Genomic DNA, 5204 nt, shown 5'->3' on the forward strand with positions numbered 1-5204 from the left:
AGTCTATTGAAGCTGTCTGGCTAAGAGCTCTCATGCAGAGGATCAAGGACCAAAGCTCTTACTTAGAGTGAAGGTTTCGTTATACAGAGCCCGCGCTCTATCTCCGTGGACGTTCAAGTCTTGGGCGCAAAAAAAAAAGCATAAGCGCTTGACTCAAAGCAACAACTCTAAGATCCAGAGCTTCTGCATAATACATACAGAGCTTCTGCATATGCAGAACCTCTGCATACTACATGCAGAGCGTTTGTATGTTCATATAGAGCATCTAGCTACCTTCTTCACGGAAAGCACGCGTTAGCCCAGACATTCTCGCAAGCGTCTAACAGCTTAAAGGCGGCTTGACCAAGTCTGCTCCGTTAATCAAGGAAAGTCAAAGATAAGAATGTAGACTAGTCAGCTTAGAGTTCCATGCCTAATTTATGGCGTAGTTAGTTAGACCTAGGTGTATAAAAGGAGGCCTCCGCCTCAGGTTAAAAAAATCTGAAGGAGCCGACTTATACTATATGCAAATTATTGTGAGATTACTTTTGTTCTTCAACTATTCATCATCTTCAATAAAAGCCTTCGGTTGTTCAAAGTTTTATTTACTACTTTGCGTTTTTCTTTGAATATCCTGTTTAATCAATATAAATACATTGTTGTTTTTTATTCATATTTTAAACAAACAATATTTCTACGAATTAAGAGTATCTGGATTCAACAGGGTCAATTTGGGGGATTATCGTCAGAAGATCCTCACTCTCATTTAAAATCTTTTATAGAAATGACGGATCATTTTAAAATTCTCGGAGTCACACAAGAAGCCTTACGCTTGACACTTTTCCTTTACATATTAAAGGATAGAGCTAGAGCATGGCTAGATTGTCAACCACCAAACTCGATCCTAACTTAGAATGATTTGGCAGAAAATTTTCTAAAAAAATACTTTTCCTCCAACAAGGAATGTAAAAATTAGAAATGAAATTATGACATTTCGCCAAGAAGAAGATGAAGCGGTTTCGGATGCATGGGAGAGATTTAAGGACCTTCTACAGAAATGTCCTCACCACGGAATCCCTCATTGTATTCATATGGAGACATTTTATAATGGACTTCCTAGTTTCGCTAAAATTATTCTTGGCGCAACGGCCGGTGGAGCTTTCACAGCTAAGACTTACAACAAGGGGTATGCCATTTTGGAACAAATTTCTAATAATATTACTGAATGGTCAAATCCTCGTGTTGTTGTTTCTAAATCTGCTTCAGGCATCCATGAAATTGCTGTCATCTCTGCTTTAAAAGCTCAAATTGTAGCTTTAACTAATTTGGTTAAAAAAATTAAATTTCAATGGAGATAAAAATCAAATTCAATCCATATTGTTCAATCCACCTATGACTGAATCTTGTGTTTGTTGCGTTGAGGGCCATTCTTATGAATATTGCCCCGGAAATCCCATCTCGGTGAATTATGTTGGGAGTCATGCTAGAAATAGCCCATTTTCTCCCATATATAATTCAAATTGGAGGAATCACCCCAATTTTTATTGGGGCAGAAATCATGGACTTCAACCCCCTGGGATAACTCAAGTCCAAAATCGGCCACAAAATCTCCCGGGATATGGGCAAAGTGCTTCACACAACTACCAAAATGGACAATCCTCCCACTCACACATGCCAGGCAAAATGCATCGGACAGTAATGGTTCACTTGAATCATTACTTAAAGGTTTTATAAACCAAACCAATGCAATGTTAAGAAGTTTCGAAACCGAACTCGGCCAATTTGTCACAGATTTCAAGGGTAGACCTTTACGAACTTTGCCTAATGACACAAAAACCCCTAATGGTAAAGAACATATCAACATCGTGACCGTGTTGAGTGAGAAGAGTTCAAAAGTCAATGATGACACAAGTGAAACCGTCATAAAGCCGACACTGCAGTTGAAGCCTCATCCACTATTCCTGAACTTCTCTACTTAGATGATAATCCTCTACCAGATCAGTGACGGACTAAAAACCATCCAATTCATCAAATTTATGGTGATCCAGGTGCAAGTATTCAGACCCGTCGTGGTCTAGGTAATATTTGTCTCTTTGTCAACTTTCTCTCCTAAGTTGAACCCAAGAAGATTAGTGATGTTATCTCAGACCCTAGTTGGGTCATTGTCATGCAAGAGGAGCTCATTGAGTTTGATAGGAACAAAGTCTGGTACCTTGTCCCACGTCCATCTGACAAGACAGTGATAGGCACCAAATGGGTCTATCGCAACAAATTAGATGAAGAAAGTGTGGTGACCCATAACGAGGCTCGACTTGTTATTCAGGGTTATAGACAAGAAGAAGGGATCGACTATGATGAAACCTTTGCACCAGTGGCTAGACTCGAAGCAATTCAACTCTTTCTAGCCTTTGTTGCCCATAGAGACTTCAAAGTCTACCAAATGGGTGTAAAGAGTGCTTTTCCTTAATAGAAAACATCAAGAGGAAGTTTTGTTGAACAACCTCCAGGGTTTCTTGACCCTAAGTATCCAAATCATGTCTATCGTTTGGATAAAGCTCTTTATGGGTTGAAACAGGCTCTCCAAGCCTAGTATGATACCCTCTCCTTATTTCTCATCTCTGAGAAATTTGTTCGTGGAAAGATTGACCATATCTTATTTCTTAGGAAAGTTAAAGGTCAAATCATTCTAGTCCAAATTTATGTTGATATTATTTTTGGCTCCACTAATCCCTCTTTGTGTTTTCGATTTGCTGATCACATGAAGAAAGAATACCAGATAAGTATGGTCGGAGAACTAACCTTCTTTTTAGGTCTCCAAATCAAGTAATCAGATAAAGGTATCTTTATCAATCAAAGTAAGTATGTCCGTGACATGTTGAAAAAGTTCGATTTATCTAATCTCTCATCTATGAAGACTCCAATGACTCCTCCACTCTCTATCAACAAGGATCAAAATAAAGCCTGTAAATGTAACTGTTAATAGAGGAATGATCGGCTCCCTGCTGTATCTCACATGTTGATCCCAGATCTCTCAATACCACTAATAATAGAGTTAAGAATAACCAAATTATAGTGTTTTAATGAACAAAGTGATGAACACTCAAAAATAAATTATGAACATTAAAGAACAATCTTGAGTGTCAAAGGTTTCACTTTATTAATAAGAAAAACGTAAAAGCGACCTTTTAATACAATAGGCCTAATCACCTATTTATACTAGTAAGYTAATTAGAAKATAACTRTYTAATGAGACTATTTAGCTAATCTTYTATTAACAGAYAATGTTTATCTAAACTATTGATAAGCTATAATAGTAAGATAAACTTGAAATCCAGTTGTCGACTCGTCATCTCCAGCTGTCTTTCATGGGATGATGAATCAACCTTATCTTCATATCTTCATCGTATGCCTCTGGTTGAATTGCTAAAGAAAACTCTAAGTGTTGTTGACCAGAGGGGTGATGAAGATGCTCTTTCCATCGCATCTCTAGTTGTTCATCAACCCTCTGGTCGTTCTCCAGACTTGGTCAATTCTACCTTGATGTCTTCATCGGTCTTCTGGTTCTTCATCACTTATTGGTTTTCATTACTTTTACACTTTATGGATTATGGGGTCTAACAATCTCCCCTTAAGAAATAAAAGAACATAAACTAATCTATGAACAGAATTGAAGAACAGAGACTAATCTAAAGAAAAACATCAAACTCCAAATTTCTATTGGATGATGAATTCTTATAGTACTGGAAACAAAAGACATCATTTTAAGCAAAAAATTTACAACTCATCATGATCTACCTTGAGATATATCCCAGAAGCACAAAAGCAGTCTTCGATAGCCGATGACTGTTGATATCTCATGAATGAATTGATTCCCATCTTCTCTTGGCACATGAGATCTACCAAGTCTTTCTCTAATGACCTTCTGAAACCACTCAAGTGTATCGGTTGAATACTTGAAGGCTTCAGTCAATCTGAAGAATTTCTTTACCCTGACCTCATTCTTGAAGACAAGTCCAAGCTCGGGTCAAGTTAAGACAGAGGCAGATCTTTTCTCCTGCAGGCCAGGAAAGTCTTCATTTGGTGGAGCGCAGGAGAGTCTTTCGATGACTAAGCAAAAAGCAATTTCAAAATCACTCTTGGCTTGATGCTTTACCAGGGTCTCCATTGTCTTCAAAACCGCTCTGTTTGCCATCCCAAATCTGATGCCATGATCCTGTCACTGAGTGTGTATGCATAAAGTTCGATCAAGTCATAGGGATTGAGGTTGATCAGGTCATTATCATTGAACATGCTGATTTGACCATGTGCTCTATCCATTGTGTACTTGATGTATCTTATGGCTCTGTTGACAAAGGTCCTCACTTTTAGGTCCATAACCCTCCTTATCCCATCGTTTGAGAAGACAGCCTGTGGTGCTTGGGTGGTATGTCTAATAAACATATGGTGTAGAAGGTCCATGGATTCTTGCGATAGAACCGGAGGATTGAGGGTCAAACTTTCATCGCGGTCATGATACAAATATTGATGGATATTTTCCATCATTATAGGTTCCATGGGTGGCAGCTCTGGACATCTCCATAGCGACTCCATGTTCTGGATTATTTCATCGACTAAGCTCTGTGGAGGTTGCCTTGACGAAGAGGGAATGTCCGCTTGCACCATGGTTGGTTTGATTGGGGTTTGAGTTTGGGTGATGGGTTGTGTATCGGTTGAGGTTTGTGTATAGGTAGAGGGTTGTGTATCGGTTAGCAAGGGGTTTTGTTGGGTGGCTCTTTTTGGGGTGGTGAACATTCATTGGGTTGTGTCTGGGGTTGAGGATGTTGAGGTGAAGGTTGGATGTGTATATGTTTGGGTTCATCGGATAGGGTGATGAAAGGTTGCGTTTTGTGAGGAGTTGGTGATGGGGTTAATGGTAGGTTTGGTGTGGGTGATGGAGTAAAAGGTTGGTTTGTTTTTGTTGGTGGGGTGGTTGGATTTTCATCGGTTGAGGAACTCAACACGATGGGTTCTTGGGTAGTAGCAAGGGGAACATATACATTTTGTACATCTTCAGAGGGCAGAGCCTCTAGTTCACTCGCTTGGGTTCCTTCGATTGTGGGTGGTGGTTGTTCTTGTGTTTGTGGTGGTGGTGATGGTGCAACGGATTCCATTTGCTGGGTAGCCGTGGCCTGATTCTCCCCCGCATGAGGTCCAAGACCTTGTTCATTGGGGTTTGGGTCCTCATA

The 5204-nt window shown here is 39.6% G+C and overlaps 1 non-coding gene across 1 annotated transcript; it reads right to left on the reverse strand.

Annotated features, from left to right (window-relative positions):
* Nucleotides 1–947: 947 nt before the first annotated feature.
* On the reverse strand, nucleotides 948–1054 carry LOC112510609. Its single transcript, XR_003068987.1, has one exon. It is a non-coding gene; the product is annotated as a small nucleolar RNA R71 (small nucleolar RNA).
* Between the last annotated feature and the right edge of the window lie 4150 nt (nucleotides 1055–5204).

The sequence above is a fragment of the Cynara cardunculus genome (assembly GCF_001531365.2).
Source record: "Cynara cardunculus var. scolymus isolate 2C chromosome LG 3, CcrdV1, whole genome shotgun sequence".
NCBI lineage: Eukaryota > Viridiplantae > Streptophyta > Magnoliopsida > Asterales > Asteraceae > Cynara > Cynara cardunculus.